Below are 19286 nucleotides of genomic sequence, written 5' to 3' on the forward strand. Positions count from 1 at the left end.
AAGTACCTTGCCTGCTTCTCGCCAATGTCAAATATAGGAAATTGCCCATTTGGGGGATGTCTGATTGTCTTAACTCACCATGTCCACCAATAACAAGCTGGGCTTCTCAGTAATTTTTTCCTTCACCTCAAAGTATATAAAGTAAGTATTTTTAGAATATATATATATATTTTTTATCCATTCAAATGATAATACTTCCTCACATTATTTGAAAAATCTTTCCAACACTCCCCCTCGATAATCAGCGTTGCTGATAAATAAGTTATGGGCATATTGCGTGTATTTGTTTCCATTTTAAATTATTGTAAATTTCATCTTCACATTATATCATAGCTGTACCCCACATACTTTCCTTGTCAAATCATTATCTTATAGCCTACTTTCGGAAAGCCTAGTTTTTTAAAATACGTTTTAAGGAAAGGAGAGTTGTGCGCGTGTGAGTTCGCCGATTCTCTATACGTCCATTCAGAACAATTCCTAAAGTAGCCTGTCTGGAATCCATCCCTTTAAATCATGACAGGAGCGTTTGATTCTCATCTCATTACGACGTCCTCTCTGACGAACATGCCAATGCCATCGAATGACCACAGCAACAGGGTGTGACGTAATGCGAATATTTTGCGGGACAAAGTGGGAGAGAACCCACCAGACTTCGTTTGAATGGTTTTGTGCGTCGAAATAGGATCTGTATGAAAAACAATTATATGCAGAACAGGTAAGCATATCTTTATTTTTACTTTGACTTAATATAAAAATGCGACAGATCCTCTCCAACCTGGCATATCTTAATATTTATAAGTAATAACCTGAATGGTAATAACAAAGTGTAATGGCTTTTCTCCAACTAGGTTTTATTAAGAAGCATATCCAACAAGTGTACAATTGACCTTCCCTTTTTTGACCGCCGGTTATGTCGGTGACTTTGTACATTGGCCTGGCCAATTATCATAAGCTCAAATTCCAAAACAGTCGCATCCCTAGCACCACCAACACAGTGAATGGGAAAATGGATTCAAACGGAACTCTTTGCTGGTGATTTGCAATCTTAGATGAGGGCTATGATTGGTTAATTACATATATCCATTTATTTTAATAAAATGTGTCATATTTTCAAAAGTACCAGAGAGCCCGCTCTTAAAACGTGATGTACGTGTAGAGTATTAAAGGGTAGGAAGCATGAGTTTACTCAAACTAGGGCTGCTGCCCCGCCACCCAAAAAACGATCTTCGTCGAACAAGAGCCTTCTTTCGACCAATCGATTGGTTGACATTTTTAAATGTCTATTTATCCCTATATAGACACATCCTATGTGTTTTAATCTATTAAAACTATATGCACTGAGCTTGTCTGATGCCTTAATCAAAACTGTTTGACGAAATAATTATGACACAAATGACTAGATGGAGGCTGATCCTGGCTCAGACTTGCTGCACGTGGCTGTAACTAGCATCCGTTGGTCTCTCGCTCTACTCCCTGCTGCAGCGACCACCACAGAACATCAAAAGTTTGTATAGCGCTGTCCGTGTTGCTGAAGCTTTAACATAATTACAGCCATTTCTGACTTAAGTTGTTACCAAAACACCTCATTTGTTTAGGAAAAACATTTCCTATTCCCTTGCTCTCTTTAGGTGCATTTGGAAAGCATTCAGACCACTTGATTTTTCTCACTGTTACATTACAGCCTTATTCTAAAAGATTATTACAATTGTTTTTGTCCCCTCAATCTATACACAATACCCCATAATGACAAAGCAAAAACCAGTTAGAATTTTTTAGCAAATGCATAAAAAAAATAAAAGTATTCAGACCCTTTACTCAGTACTTTGTTGAAGAACCTATGGCAGCGATTACAGCCCTGAGTATGACGCTACAAACTTGGCACCTCTATTTGAAGCGTTTCTCCCATTCTTCTCTGCAGATCCTCACAAGCTGTGTCAGGTTGGATGGGGAGCGTCTCTTCAGAGATGTACGAGAGGGTTCAAGTCTGGCCTCTGGCTAGGGCACTCAAGGACATTGAGACTTGTCCCGAAGCCACCTCCTGCGTTGTCTTGACTGTGAGATCAAGATCTCAAGCTTGATTTCATCAGACCAGAGAATCTTGTTTCTCATGGTCTGAGTCTTTTGGCAAACTCCAAGCGGCCTGTCATGTGCCTTTTACTGCGGAGTGGCTTCCGTCTGGCCACTCTACCAAAGACATAATAGTTGGAGTACTGCAGAGATGATTGTCCTTCTGGAAGTTTCTCTCATCTCCACAGAGGAACTCTGCAGCGCTGTCAGAGTGACCATCGGGTTCTTGGTCACCTCCCTGAACAAGGCCCTTTTCCCCCCCGATTGCTCAGTTTGGCCGGGCGGCCAGCTCTAGGAAGTCTTGGTGGTTCCAAACTCCTTCCATTTAAGAATGATGGAGGCCACTGTGTTCTTGGGAACCTTCAAAAGCTGCAGAGTTTTTTTTTGGTACCCTTCCCCAGATCTGTGCCTCGACACAAACTTGTCTCGAAGCTCTACGGACAATTCCGTCGACCTCATGGCTTGTTTTTTGCTGACATGCACGGTCAGCTGTGGGACCTTATATAGACAGGTGTGCCTTTTCAAATCATGTCCAATATATTTAATTTACCACATGTGGACTCTACATAAATTATAGTCATACCAAAAAGTCACGTTTTCTTGTAAAGCCTTTATTACAGCAAAGACCAAAAACAGTCACATTCATTTGTGAACGCAATTTCCGAAATGGAATGGTTGTCCTATTTATTGTTAACGATAATTATTCAATGTTTGCTTGATTGCATTTCAAATCATGAATGACTCGTATGCTATGAAAGACCTGAACAAATAAATTATTGATTGATATGGTAGCCTATATAAAAAAATAATTGAAATAGGCCTTAGTAAGTTACGGTTTTAAGACTAAACAGGATGCGCTCTTAGGCCTACAGCTCGATGGTGGTTATACAAGGCTGCTATACGAAGCCTACTAATGATAATGAAATCAATTATTATTATATAAAGGAAAAATTAGGGTTTTTATAATTAAGGTCTTAAGTCCAGCTTGTGAACTGCAGCTGGCAAGCCTGAGGTGATTTACAATCTGACAAGAAAGGTCTATGAAAGTGCAAACCCGTGCCATTGGTAGGTTATAAATCAATGAAAAGTATATTTGAACCATTTCACAAAACAAAATTGAAGACGTTTAACCCTTCATAGGAAAGACAACATAATGACGTGTCAAGATATAGTAGAGGTAAGGGAGGAATGAGTCCAGCTAGCTCAAATAAACAAGGGAATGAAATGGGTGTATCAATCCCTGAGTCTAGGGGGGGTTAGAGGTATACACTGAGTCTACAAGACATTCAGAACACCTGCTCTTTACATGACCAGGTGAATCCAAGTGAAAGCCATGATCCCTTATTGATTTCACTTGTTAAATCCACTTAAAATCAGTGTAGATGAATGGGAGGAGACAGGTTAAAAAATATATATTTTTAAGACTTGAGAAAATTGAGACATGGATTATGTATGTGGCATTCAGAGGGTGAACGGGAAAGGTCAAAAAATATAAGCGCCTTTGAACAGGGTATGGTAGTAGGTGCCAAGAGCACCGGTTTGTGTCAAGAACTGCAATGCTGCTGGGCTTTTCATGCGCAACAGTTTCCTGTGTGTATCAAGAATTATCCACTACCCAAAGGACATCCAGCCAACTTGACAACTGTGGGCAGCATTGGAGTCAACATGGACCAGCATCCATGTGGAACGCTTTCGAAACCTTGTAGAGTCCAACACTGATGAATTCAGGCTGTTCTGAGGGAAAAAGCAGGGGTTGCAGCTTAATTAGGAAGGTGTTCACAATGTTTGGTAAACTCAGTGTATATACAAGCAGTTTGAGAGACTGGTAACGGATAAAGACTGACTGATGCTGTTGAAATGCAGTTCTTGAGGAGAAACGACCACACTGGATGTGTACATCTCGCCAGCCAAGGACGACAAGGCTTGGGTGGCTGCAGGTCAAGTTGTCCATTCCCTGTCTCCTTTTGAGGACAACAAGGGGAAGAGATACCATTTTATAGAGCCTTTGCTGGCAGATTATAGGGTGAGAGATTAATACAAAGCATGAGCTAAAAAATTAAAATTAAAATTAAAAATGAAAGCACTGAATTGAGTTTTTGTATGTTTATTCAGTTACTCAGGTGGATTGTTAATAATAATTTAATATGAAACATTTGTCATTGATGACCTAGAATGAAATGACGAAAACGTTGTACATTTGAAACGGAGTGCAGTGTCATCATTTGTTGTCACATCCATAGCGCAGAATGTCACATCCATAACAACATTCTCCTCTAGTGCTACGAAAGTTAAAATATTTCTATAATAATTGGAGGTATGCAGCACTAATTCGCAATGAAAACAGATCTTCAAATAAAGCACATTTGTGCATTTCTGGTTGTTAAGATGGGACCAACGAGCGCCCTTTGAAAGCCTATGCAATAACTATTCAAGACACTGGAGATTTCTTGGTTCTTTGGGAGGTGCACTGCATTTTCAAATTATACAAGTATTATAATTAAGTTTGGTGAAGAAATAATTAATATACAAAAACACTCCTTTTACAGAGTCACAACCATAACGAATGTCATATCCATACCGGTACATTTTCCTCTCTAAAATATATGACAATAGCTGCATTTTCATAGTGGTTGTTTTAGTGTAGCCAAGCCTTACTTTCAAAGTGGCTATTCAGAGAATTGAGATTCGGACATTTGCCGTTGTGTCCCTTCTCGCAAAGATGCATGTCCATTTCTGTCACATCCATAACGAAAGTTTGGCTGTTCCGTTACAGAATTTTAAGTAATATCACTGAAGTGTATACACTTCCCCTATAGGGTTCTGCAAATCTACACATTCTCATTAATGCCTGATAAGTCAATTCTGTGAAACATTTTGTTTCTCATTTTGAGTGCAAATGCCATCTACATCACGCTGGAATTTGTCTGCACAGGGTCTTGCAGGCAGAATGTATAGGTACAAATGTAAAAAGCATATCAAACATCCTTCTTCCCAATTAAGTTTCTGTGAGAAATGCCAGAGAAATCTCAGTTTGTTCTGGCAATAGCAATGTCAACTAATGTCGGATATTTCACAGCTTCATAGCAAAAGAGTGTTCCATACTCAAAATCGGGAAGTGTCCATTTCAAGTACCTTTCTATGGCATTTGTTGCGCCCCCCCCCCCCCACACACACACACACCCACATGTAACTAGTGCATGGTACGGCACAAGGGGCCACCTATAATACCTCACATTACACAAACACTATGCTGAGTCATGCTGTCATCCATGACATGGGGTTGTGTGCAGGCTAGGTTGGCAGCACTGCTCCACCTAGATCGGACTTGCAATGGCAATGACTGTCAGGGACGGACTTTCCGCATCCCAAATACAGTGCACTATTTTTGACCAGAGCCCTACAGGTTACTGTCTGACTATACGCTCTGGATAAGGGGGTCAATATGTAAAAGTAAAATGTAGTGCACTAAATAAGGAATAGGGTACTATTTGGGATGCAGACATTCCCTTCCATACAAAGGCTTCCACTGCCCAAGGCCAGTAGTGCTTTCCAATGTGGAGAAAAACAAGCGCCAGATTCCTCAGTCACCACCCCTAAAGCAGGAGCTCTATCTTGGCCTCCCTCTCCACTCACCAGGAACAGTACCAAGGACAACCAGCGGGGGCAGTGTTTGCCCAGACAGACATTACTAGGGGGTGAGTCATCCAGAATTAGGCTGGGCAGCCGGTCATGTGATCCACACTCCACGACTACGCAGACGCTGGAACACTGACCCACACTCCCCCCCCGTCTCATCCGCCCAGCCACCTCGCAGGATAGCCAGGAAGCAGAGCAGACTGTGGCTGCAGAAAGAAGCAGCAGCCCTGGGAGCGTGTGAACCCAGCAGCAGCAGCAAAGAGAGAGAGAGGATTTGGCTTAGAGCAAGGTCACCTTAAGGCCACCCACACGCACTGACTGACTCTCACACAGACATGAACGCATTCAAAACATGCACATGTGTACACACACACAGTCACAAGGGTGTGGCTTTTAAGGCTTCCAACAAAATCATTCTTCCGCACTACACAGACCTTGATCCACCCTTGTATAAAGCTCAAGTCATTGTTCAACTGTAGTGGTGTGTCCAGTAATGGGTAGCCTAGTAAAAGTACTGAGATGCATGGCATTTCTGAACTGGGCCCTTAGCTACGTTTAAAGCTAGCTTGCATGCGTTCCCAGTGCCTAGTTACCAGCATCTAGCCACAACAATGGGTTAGCTAATGGCCTAGCTGCCTCCACTAATGTCAAGGTCAGCTAACTCTCCTGCCCAAAGTTTATTTCTAGGTGGACAGCGATAACTGTCTCTTGATTAGAGTGGAACTTGCTGACAGAAATCCATAGACGACCGTGGAATGGTTTGGTCCTAGAAATGTTTTCTAAAAAATTAAAATATGTTGTAGATTCAAGCCTAGTGTTAGGTTTGATAATGAAGGAATAATATACAAAGCATTTAAGGTACAGATCAACATGCCAATTTTACACTTCCGAGTTGAATTCCTCTTTAAATCTGAGGGACCATTTAGTAACTTTTCTTTGAGATAAAATGCTCATCTATAACAAGTAGACTATAGTCAGAAAAGCCCAGCCATATATACAGTACCAGTCAAACGTTGGCACACCTACTAATTCAAGTCATTGAATGAGTCTTTATTTGGACAATTTTCTACATTGAAGAATAATAGTAAAGACATCAAAACTATGAAATATGTAGTAACCCCCCAAAAAAGTGTTAAACTAATCAAAAAATATGTTATATTTGAGATTCTTCAAAGTAGCCACCCTTTTGCCTTGATGAAAACTTTGCGCATTCTCTCGACCAGCTTCATGAGGTAATCACCTGGAATAAATCTAAACAGGTGTGCCTTGTTAAAAAAGTGAATTTGTGGAATTTCTTTCCTTAATGCGTTTGAGCAAATCATTTGTGTTGTGACAAGGTAGGGGTGGTATACAGAAGATAGCCCTATTTGGTAAAAGATCAAGTCCATAAGAACAGCTCAAATAAGCAAATAGAAACGACAGTTCATTACTTTAAGACATGAAGGTCAGTCAATAGGGAAAATTAGAAATATATTGAAAGTTTCTTCAAAGTGAGGTCGCAAAAACCATCAGGCGCTATGAAACTGGCTCTCATGAGCACCGCCACAGGAAAGGAAGACCCAGAGTTGTTCATTAGAGTTCAAGTAACATACACATCAACTGTTCAGAAGAGACTACGTGAATCAGGCCTTCATGGTCAAAATGCTGCAAAGAAACAACTACTAAAAGGACACCATTAAGAAGAAGAAACTTGCTTGGGCCAAGAAACACATGCAATGGACATTAGACCGGTGAAAATCTGTCCATTGGTCTGATTAGTCCAAATTTTCGATTTTTGGTTCCAACCGCCTGGTATTTTTGAGACGCAGAGTAGGTGAACGCATGAACTCCGCATGTGTGGTTCCCACCGTGAAGAATGTAGGAGGTGTGATGTGTGGGTGTGCTTTTCTGGTGACACCGTCTGATTTATTTAGAATTCAAGGCACACTTAACCAGCATGGCTAACACAGCAGCAATATCCTATCTGGTTTGCTCTTATTGGGACTATCATTTGTTTTTCAACAGGACAATGAGCCAAAACACACCTCCAGGCGGTATAAGGGCTATTTGACCAAGGAGGAGAGTGATGGAGTGCTGCATCAGATGACCTGGTCTTCACATTCATCCGACCTCAAACCAGTGGAGATGTCTTGGGATGAGTTGGACCGCAGAGTGAAGGAAAAGCAGCCAACAGGTCCTCAGCATATGTGGGAACTCCTTCAAGACTGTTGGAAAAGCATTCCAGGTGAGAGAATGGTTGAGAGAATGCCAAGAGAGTGCAAAGCTGTCATCAAGGCAATGGGTGGCTACTTTGAAGAAACTCAAATATAAAACATATGTTGATTTGTTTAAGCCTTTTTTGGTTACTACATAATTCCATGTGTTATTTAATAGTTTTGATGTCTTCAATATTATTCTACATGTAGAAAATATAATTTTTTTAAAGAAAACTAAACACTTGAATGAGCAGGTGTCCAAACGTTTGATCTGTACATATTTTATACATTGGTTATCACGAAATTGGGGATTTACCAATTGCAATCTAATTACAATTACAACCCACCTGGGTAACCGGGAAACAAGCCACATCAATGTTTAGGAGGAAACACCAACCGATGACCTAAGTCAGCCTGCAGGCGCCTAGCCAGCCACAAGGAGTCGCTAGAGTGCAATGAGCCACGCAGAGCTCCCCCGGAAAAACCCTCCCCTAACCCGGGCGACGCTGGGCCAGGGTTGTAACTTGTGACAGACTTGTGTACTTTTTTACAGAAATACAAATGCACACACCATCATTTCCCTGTTTTGTCTTCTTGCCAGGTCACCTTTGTAAAACAGGTTTCTAACCTCAAATGGTTCTTACCTGGTAAAATAAAATCTACGGCTACCGTGCCATAGAGAGAAGTGCTTATTAAAAACAACTTGACTGTTAGAAGCGAGAGAGCTGTACTATTTATTTGGACAGAAATAGCCGGTTCCCTGTGAGGCCTCAAAGGGAGTTCACGATTGGGCCTTGTTCCAAAACAACCAGACGGTGAACTGAGAGGTAAATTCCAAAAGGGGAAAGAAAAGGCCTCTTTACCTCTCCCTCTTTCCCTTGTTCGCTCCCCCTAGCCTTGAATTCCAGGCTCAAATTACCAATGGCCTCAAAGTCTTTAAACTTCACTAGAAGAGGCCATTTTGGAGAGGAGTCTAAGGGGGACACAAAATGAACAGCAGAGAGAATACTTTCTCCCTCCCTATCCTGCTTCCGCTCTTCCCTGCCTGTCCCTCACTGACTGCCTCGCTCTTTTATTTCACTCTCCAGACAGTTAAGCTACACACACACACACGTATCATGTGTCCCTGGAGGGATAGTGCATGTATGGCATCACAAGAAGGGAGAGAGAAACCAGGATGTGTACACACACACAAAAACTACACACCTAGCTACAGTGTAGCAGGGCGGAGTAAAGGCGTCAGCATGCCTCATTTCAGCTGGCGGCCAGCTGAAGTCGGCCAGGCGAACCAAACGAGTGTGCTTGCATACTCCTTTTAAAAGACCTTCGCTTGAAAAACGGAAAAAGAGGCACTAGTACCATTTGTCCATTTTGAGACGCCGTAGCCAGTATACTGAAGATTAATGCATGAAACTAACGCAAGAAATCTGCCATAAATGTTTATGTTTTTTCCGAGGAGATCTTAGTCGTGCAATTTTACTTCTAAGATGTTCGGTGCAGTATTCTCAATGAAAACGAGTCATCTCGTTGAATGACAAAAACTTAGTTGACCAATAACGGACGGAGGGGTGTAGACTTCAGCGTCCAAACCTTGGCTGGCCCCGGGGAAGAATAAAAATGTATACCCGAACATTTTCTTATTTACTGTGGCGTTCGTTGAAAGCATTTGCATAGGAAAAATTAGGCTAGGCCTACGTCTGTCGCACAGAAATAATTTGTTACTAGCACGGAGTAGTAGGTCTACACATCAGAGAGACACCGCGTCAAGTCATTCCCATGTTTGGCCGCAAAAGATTAGCCTACCCCGAAACCACACTGCAATGGCTGTGCGTATTCTGCAATACCGCACTCACATTACCGTACAGACTAGGGATGCACGATATATCAGTGAACATATCGGAAAAGGCCGATATCAGCTAAAAATGCCAACGTCGGCCCGATGTCTAGTTTAAAAGCCAAAGTGCAAAACCGATGTCAAAGCTGACGTGAATACCTATAACAACTAAGGTAGATGTAATGAATGCACGAAAAATACAGCCCTACACAAAACAAAAATCGGAAAAATACTAAGCACACAGTTTCAACAAGTAAACAAGTTCAAGTCGAGCAGTCATTTGAAGTGGCAAGAAATGTTCAGCGAGACAAAGGCGAAATCCATTAACACCAATACAATAGAATTTATTGCCCTTGACAATCAACCGTTCTCTGTTGGGGATGATGTTGGCTTTCACCGACTAGCCAAGCACCTCGGGAACACATTACCAAGTAGGTGCTATTTTTAAGATGGTGCCCTACCGGAGTTAGACAGTATTGTTGAAATGCACATCTATGAGTGTCACTTCTATTAGCTTCACGACTGACATTTGGACAAGCGATGTCAGCCCCATGAGCATGCGGAGTCTGACAGCACAGTGGGTCGACGAGGATTTTGTACTGAGAAAAACCATATTGCATGCTCAAGAATGTGATGGTTCTCATACCGCTGCTGCCATTTCAATGGCATTAGACAACATGTTTGAAACATGAACACACTCCTAGCTCCATTCGAACAACTGACTCGAGAAATAAGCTCAAGTGTGTCTGCAGCAGACTTGATACACTGTCATGGCATTGAAATGCCTGCTCAACAAAACTGCTGACACATCGTGGGGTTAAAAAAAGTACTCTACAAGAGGCTGTGAACATGCGATTTGGTGGCATTCTCTCTGAGCCTCTGTGTCGCCACCATGCTCAATGCTAGGTAGAAGGAGTGCTACTTCAGTACAGACAAGAAACAGGGTTTATGTGAAATGTTACAGACAGAGCTGGACAAGATGGAAACGGACACAGTGACAGTGCGCACCAAGGAAGGGAGGCCACGGACAGACTTCACTGATTGACGTGTATGATGAAATCCTGGTTGAGACTGAACAAATGAACAAAACAGCACAGCAAGTAAGTGAAAGAAATAGGTTTTGATTATGTTTTACTGATAATGGGGACATACGTAAATGCCAACAAAATAACGTTTGTGTGTGTGTGTTAACTATTTAATGACTGGAATGCTTAAAAAAAAAAGGCAGCTACATTTTTTAAATATCGGTTATCATCTTTTTTTTGTCAATGAAAATATTGAATATCGGTATCAGACAATAATGTCATATCGGTGCATCACTAGTACAGACCGGACGGAATGAAACCTCATGGGCTCGTTGGATTGAAAAACATGCTAGCTTACATGCAAAAACTCCAAAAGGGATACACTACCTTGGTAATGTGCGTGCCGCATAAGTATTCTGTTAGCTAAATTTTGTGAGTGCCCACCAGAAACCTTTAGCGTAATAGAAGACCATAGCCCTAGCACAACGCAAGCCTCATTAACCCCCGCAGAACGTAAGAGAAATACACTTTAAGTGGACAAAGTGGTTCAGAAAAGCTAGTATCACGTTTCGATTCTTCAATGACGTGTTGCTTCAGCACTGGGGTAGGCTATAGCCTAGCATGTTTATTTTTAAATTGTGGCTGATTGGCATCAGAAAAAGAGGACAAGCGGTGCTTGAGGTCTAGATTGAGGGTATGGGCTCAAAGACAAAGGAGCTTACTGGTTCACATTGTACTGGCTTAATTGACAGAACATGTGTGGTGGGTGATGAGAAGTAGGATAGAACATTGATCAAAGGTGAATAGCCATCTTCTGGGGAACAAGTAGGAAATCAAGGCCTCAATGAGAAATATTTCCAAACTCATACCTCTTTCGTTTTCTCTTGTGCACACACATTCACACGCTGACGTCAGAGACTGATTCTATAATCGTGTGTTGTACACGGACTGGGATGAGCGCTTCACATTTGAGCTGCGGGGGGCATCGTCAATTAACAGGATAGGCGACATTTGTTTACATATTTTTCTGTTTTGGAAAAATAGAAAATAAAAGAGAGAGGCTAAGGTTCTTGAAGCAGGTAGAAGGGTAAAGCTCCTCACTGAAATCCGACAATATTTGGCAGAATTCGATCGTCATTTATGCAAACCTTTCAAATGAAAGTAACGCAGCGAGAGAGAGGGGGGGGGGAATAAGGGCAGGAGTGAAAGTACAGTTTGCATTATATCGGCTCTTCCATCTCTCTTACCCTCTTTGAATCTAATATCCACCACCCGCTGCTCCCTCAAAAAAAAAACGCAATTACGTGACAACAACAGTTTGCTCTACGCACAACACAATTATTCCCCACATCGACAGTCTCCTGGTCTCACAAGAAAAAATGTCTGCATCAGATAGGACACCAGCTGGCCTCCTGCTAAAAGCAACCCCTGAAAGTAAACATGGGATACTACTGAGAGACGAGCTATCATGATAATAATCCCACAAACTGGTATGAGTCCCAACTTCAAAATCCTTTTTAGTTAATGATATATTTCAACATCTGATATCACGATATTGACGTGTCGTCACATCGTCGAGCCAGCAAAAAAACTACAAAAGAAAAGTAGAATGACTAAACAGCGACTTCCAGTCGAATTTTGGTCAGCCGGCGTGTCGTCAGATCATTATGCCGCCATCATGATCTGACAGTTCTCATGCCGTGCGGTCAGGCAGCGAGGAACACATTGCAGCCTTCCATTAACACAACAATGTCCAGCTGTCTGAATGGACCGGGACCAGACTGGGGATGAGAAGGACACAATGGAGAACAAAGGGGGAGAGAGTGCCATAGGAGGATGGGGGGGGGGGGGGGAGCAGGCCGACAGAAGGGCCAGTACACAAAATCAATCATCTGTTTCGGGAGCAAACAAACCAAGCCACTGTCCACTGGGGCAACAGAGGAAAGGGAGGAAGGGAAGGGGTGTCTATTTGGGTACACAATATCCCAGCCTGCCCTATCACTTTCTATTAGTCAGACTGAGACATCAGAGCTGCTCATTGAATAAATAAAAGTCTACTTCTCGACGTTCTGAGGTCTAAGCTAACAAATCGGCTTAGCTTAGCTGTGAATAGAGCCGTACAATGTGTGTCCAGTCGACATTCATCACGGGACGGTTACTTTCTTACATTTGTTGTAACAACAATGTACGTGTTAGCTACATTTGTTTGAACTCGTTGGCTTCCTGGTGTCGAGGGTGTAATTTCCCCCTGAGAGAGTGTGTGTGTGTCTCACTCACACACACACATGGGTCAGCACTTGCACCACCTCGCACTGATGTTCATCACAACACACATACGTATGCTAACGCTAGGCTAGAGGCAGCATCGCAGACAACACAGAGAGGCCATTTTACATGCCTGGGAGCTCCTGGGTTTAGCCCATGTGTCTGCTTCCCACAAAGTATATTCTGTTCGGGGCCCAGGAAATGCAATACAATGATTTAAACAGGAACCCAAAAACGACAACATTTAGTATTTAATAAAGTAAGCATGGCTGAGTGAAAACAAAATCAGACCGTTGCATGATTGTGGTCAGGACGGAGTGCACACATCTACTGCTGCCAAACCTTCAATTCAACCATAACCCGTTTTGGGAGGGGGGAGGGAGACATGTAGCAACTCTGGAAGGGGCAATGAAAAAAGGCAGCCTTCACGAGGCTGCAGTGGGTAGGGAGGTGTTGAGCGGCCCGACACCGATTTCTTTCATCTTCCTCATTTGCTCTCTGCGGTGCAACACCCTTTGTGTAAACACACAAGTCAGAAATATGGTTTCGCAATGGTTTCACCTGACCAAGGCAAATGTGTCAGTACTCGGACCTCGAGCTTGTTTTATTGTCCCTGCCACATAGGAGGGGAACATGGCCAAGCTCTTCTTCCCTGAAGAAGAAAAGCTTGTCTCTGCCATACACAACAGGTCTCTTCATTAATCAGAGCCTTTTGTGGAAAAAAATAATGAATAAATAAAAACTAGGAAGGGAGAAACTGCCTGTGTGGGAGAGCAAGACGGAAAGAGAAAGAACGAAAGAGAAAGAACAGAGAGCGAAGGACAGAGCATGAGGGCGGAAAACCAAAGAGAAGAGAGAACATGAGAGAAGGGGAGAGAGGGCGTGAGGAGAAAGCAAGAAAGAACGAGAGTGTGAGATGATTACGTAGCTCACTCGCCCGCTTCTCCTGGCCTTGTTTTTCCCCCAGCCTCTTCCTCCTCCCCCTCCATTATTTTCCCAAGAAGCTTTGCTCCTCGCCACACAACAGAATTACCCAGCAGAGCCCTCTGCAACACTGCTCTCCCAGTGCCATGGCTGGGTTGAGGAATCGGCGAGCCCCATTGGAGCAACTCCAGAGTGCCTGGGCCAATCAGAGGGCACCAGAGAGCCAGGCGTCACAGCGACTTTTTTTAACCCCATTGTGCAAGACGAGCCAGCAATACAACACAGAGCAGCTGCCGAAGAGCAGAGAGAAAGAGCGAGAGAAACAGAGAGAGCGAGCAAAGGAACAAGAGACATAGCAAGAGGGAGGGAAAGAGTCACATACGCAGGCAGTCACACACATACACACACACATTCAAATGCAGACAACCTTCACTGGCATGGACATGAGGGAACAATGTTGCAAAAGTAATCAATATCCAGCATGTGCAGTACTACCCACAATCTTGCTATCGTCCAGTCAGTAAAAAGGATTGCTCACAGCAACCATAGCTGAGAGCAATCTCCTAATAAAAGAAGCAGAGATAATGGATTCACTGAAAGCCAGTGTTTCCGCTGCTGTCATTTAGCTGTGGCGCTGCACCAAAATCATTGCCACAACGTCCCAAAAATCTGGAATATTAAGAATATTAAGAGAGAGAAAAAGTACTCTAAAATAATAGCAAAAAATAAAAAAAATTAAAAAAAGACAACCCCATAGTAGAATATTTTATATATATAGGCGGCTTGTTGTGTGATCAATACATTTTCCTCTTGAGGCGTATTCAAGTTACGACTGCCATCTAATATAGACAGCAAAAATAGGCTACATTTATTTAGTGGGCAACTCAAACTTTTAGTAGTCACATCGGTTTACACTTTAAATGGCCTGCGTATGGTCTAATGAACGAAAGCCTGAATTCATGTGATCACTGAATAAGCTTAAACAAAATAGGCCTATCTGCTTGCACTGTGTGTAGGCGGTGTATCCATCTACCGCACTGTTGTCCTTCCAGACATGGGATTTCACTCATGCAGCACCTGTTTCCACAATTGTGTTGTAGCCTATACCCTTATCGTAACCTTGCTTTTTATTTCGCTGGTTAGGCCTACGTTAGCCATTTTCACATGAGCTAGGCTATCCAAAGAAAGTAAACTTGGCAATGTGTCGTAATCTCACGTAGGGAAGAGTGAAAATGAACTCTGCGGTGGACAAATTCAAACATTTTAGCCCCACACAAATAATGACCAGTCCAATATGTTAATAATTTTTAAAAGAGCTTCAGTCATTTATAAAAATTATCCGGGGGGGGGGGGCACATGAACTCCACCCGCCACTGCAGGACATTTATTTGTAGAAGAAACACTTCTGAAAGCCATTGCAAATCACTACCAAACAAGGAGGTAGCTAAAGTGAAACCACAGACTCTCAGACACAACCAAGCTTCTCTTATTAATTCTCTGAGCCATGAATTCAATCCGTCCAACTGGCCATATAATGACACATTCAAAACAGTGACTGTGCTCTGCATAAGCAGAAACTCACCACTGCATTACCATGTCAATGGACACACCTGCCCTCCATGTAATGAAACGAAGTGTCATCAGCATACAAATGGGGTAGCAAAAAAAATAGCAAATTTCCCCCCTCTCTCTTTGCTCTTCCTAACAACCAACCACATCCCCCTAGCCTAAAGTAGTCTGCACGACGGAGCTGGGATCCTGTCTTCCTTTGTTGAAAACCGGCCAGCATCCTGCCAGTCTCTCTCACACACAAAGGTGATCTAAATAAGATGCAACTATGTCAACATTTGAGAACAACTTCCCCTTACATGGATTAGTGTTATGTTAGTTCAACGACACAATGTTGCCCCAACAGTAATGATCACGTGTAGTTATTTTACAGCTGTGTGGGTGTAGCCATCGATCCACTTTAATAGGAACACCACAAAAAAAAATAAACAGGCCAGACTAATCTTGCCCGTCCGCACATTCCTTCAGATCTCCGAAAGTTAGCGAGGCCCACTTTTGGGGGGGAATTCCACAGCCTCCCCACACACACACACACACACACACACACACACACAATAATGCAAAGGAAATCCGAGCAGATGTTCTTCAACAGTACAGTACTCTCAAAGATAAGCTTGCCAAGGCAAAACACAAGTGTACAGAAGCCATTTTCTCTTTCTGAATGACTCTTACGTTAACTCCTTTATGTTGATTGCGTGTTATATGTAGGCTAAATTCTTTATGTTACGCGGGCGGTGGGAAGTGTTTTACCCTCACAAGGTGACCCTGTGTAAGAGGCGCCTAAAAATGCAAAATGGTAGGCTATATGAGGCAGGTTATAGAAAATGAACAAGTCAAGTAGACCATGTGGACATTTCACAATATTTGCAGGTTGGGTTAAGAAAGCGAGCCATTGTGTCCATGTCCCAATTCTCCCTGCGTTTCTTAGGGGCTTGTGTGCTTGTCTTTGTCTCTCTTGGTGAGCACACCGTTTGTTCTAGATAACAAGAAGGGTCAGGCTAGGGGGAGTGTGGGGGGGGCTCATGTTTCAAACGGTTATGAGTGGCCAGAACGGCAGCGGCGAGGCTATTAAAAGATGGGAAAACATATTCAGAGAATGCGCGCCGGGACCAATCGAAATAAGTCTCTACTCTGTGCGCCTTACCACCGGCATGCTTCGAGAGCAACCAACACATTTCAATCCCGCCTATTCAGTATGAAATTGGCAAGGTCGTGGTAGCCGCACTACTAAGGTTGTGGTAGCCAAACTGTTTCATCAAATCACCAGTCCATCAGTGACATTTAAGTTTTCCCATTTTATTCCTGACAATCTGCAAAAATGGACTGACAGTATTTTGCGGTTATACAAAACAGGATCACTTGCTCTTGATGTGTAGGCCTATCATGCTGTGTTGTGACACTGAAGGCTTCTAATCTAAGCAGAGCTAATCAACAGCAGCATACCTTGCGATACTATCAAATAAAGTACACTTATCCAAACGTTACAGCAGCTCATCTATTTGGGTTGAAATGAGGACTGACAAATTAACCATTATACACTCAATTTGTAGAAGAACTTTGACATTTGAAGAATATTTGTAGAAAACATGGCAAATGTGTATTATTATTCCAAAGGACTAGGTAATGACACATTGAACACTGAGTTGGACACAACACATTCGCTTTGACTAGGTCGTCACACATCCGGTTCCAGATTGGCCTACACAGGCAAAGCTGGGAGGAAATCAAACAGTTATTTTTCTCACTGTAGCCAACTCTCTGCTCTGCGAGCAATAGACAGTGCATGTAAAGGTAACTGCCAAAATAAAGGAAACACCAACATGAAGTGTCTTAATAGGGCATTGGGCCACCACTAGTCGCCACCACTAGTCGTTCTGGCGATTCTACAAGTGTCTGGAACTCTATTGGAGGGATGTGACACTAATCTTCTATGAAAATGTTCCATCATTTGGAATCTCCCATAAGTGTTCAATTGGGTTGGCATCTAGTGATTGAGACACGCTCTTTAAGCCCCCTATGCTCCTTTGAGACCACTCAAAGTCAATGAGATATCTTCTTCTAGCCATGGTAGCCAAAATAATGGGCAACTGGGTATTTTTATACATGAACCTTAGCATGATGGGATGTAAATTGTTTAATTAATTCAGGAACCACACCTGTATGGAAGCACCTGCTTTCAATATACTTTGTATCCCTCATTTACTCAAGTGTTTCCTTTATTTTGGCAGTAACCAGTACCTCATGGAGTCTACATGGGGCAGCTGAGTTTACCCAAATAACTCAGGCAATGATGAGGGCAGCTATTGTGGCGCCCTAATGAATTTAGAAAACTATATAACATAAGCTCAACGGCAATGGCCCTTTACTATTGTAACAATGCATAAGTAAAAAAAAATGTAATGGCTGCCAGCCAGTACACAAAATTAAATGTGAAGATCAGTAAGCCTTCTTACTGATCTTACAATTAGGCCAACGTCAACAACAAGATCCAGGCCAGTCATGGGTGAAGCTAAAAATAAACTGCGAGGGCTTGTCCAAATCAACTCTACAATGACAGGAAAGATTAATTTGGCTACATTGGTGGCAACGAAGTGAAACAGTTGCCCGTCGAGTTCATCGTGTGTGTCATTAACAGGGCATTGTCCAACATAGACCGAGAGTCAAACAGGCCAAACGGTGTTTAATCAGCTTCGCAGAAAAACAGAGCTCAGCATCAGCATCCGAGTCTACAGCGATTCTAGTCTACAGCGATTCCATTCTTGCGCTCCGGCTCACTTGTTGAAATAAAAATGGAGGCTAAAAAAAGGAAACGCGAGCTCCCTCAAAAATACCACCCATTTCTATTCTCCACCACAGAGGTTGGGGGAGGTGGAGAAGAATGAGAAAAGCAAGTCACTACTATTGAGATATGGCTTTCTATTAGCTTGAGTCGACAAAGAAAAAGTTTTCCCCAATCATAGCCTACTTTTTTTTTTTTTTACCCCACAAGGCAAATACACTGAACTCAAAACGTAACTAGGGTTAGGCTAACATTAGTATTGGCTAACTCGGAATAAATAACAGAATAGCCTAGCTCAATGTAAGCACAACTGTAAACATGTTCAGCAAACGTAGCTATACTCACCATCTCACAACACAGACTGATAATGAAATACTAAATCAAGTGAGTACACAATCAACTGGAACATGTCCATAAAGTTAGCTACATCCTTGCTAGCCTAGTCAACTAGCTAACTTCCTTGAGGACATTTCCCTCACTAATTTTCGTCCAAGGCTGCTCCTAAATGCAGAGCTAGCTACCAAGAAAAGCAACTTTGTATCAAACTGATGATTCCAAACTACAGCCATCTACACTATCAACTTGTTAAGGCAAGCAACTTGTAAGCAACCTAGCTATCTAGCCAATCTTGCTAACAAGCTCATATAGCTAGCTAGCTAATAAACACCAAACCAGGGTCCCATGGAGCCTACTGAGAGTGTCTTCTTGAAACGTGGTTTATTCTAATGTAGTTGGCTAGTTGTATTATAAAACTACTTACTACGTGGACAGTCACTTCAATGGGAAAAGGTATATAGCTACTAGTTAACAGCTAGCTAGATGTCCTATTTTTAGGTAGACTATAGTCAATGTAGTGAGAACCAAAAAACGAAAGATGGATATTTATCTTGATATGAATATTCAGCTGCTCAGCCATCGTGGGAACCAACCATTAGAAGTTGAAACCTTTGTAACAGTTATGGAAATGGTGTAACTAAATAAAATGCACTCAT

The 19286-nt window shown here is 42.4% G+C and overlaps 1 protein-coding gene across 3 annotated transcripts in view; it reads right to left on the bottom strand.

Moving 5' to 3' along the window:
* Positions 1-19286, bottom strand: part of setd5 (SET domain containing 5) — a 49571-nt gene that overhangs the window by 29351 nt on the left and 934 nt on the right. The window lies entirely within an intron of this gene.

Source organism: Oncorhynchus kisutch, linkage group LG1 (genome assembly GCF_002021735.2).
Source record: "Oncorhynchus kisutch isolate 150728-3 linkage group LG1, Okis_V2, whole genome shotgun sequence".
Lineage (NCBI taxonomy): Eukaryota > Metazoa > Chordata > Actinopteri > Salmoniformes > Salmonidae > Oncorhynchus > Oncorhynchus kisutch.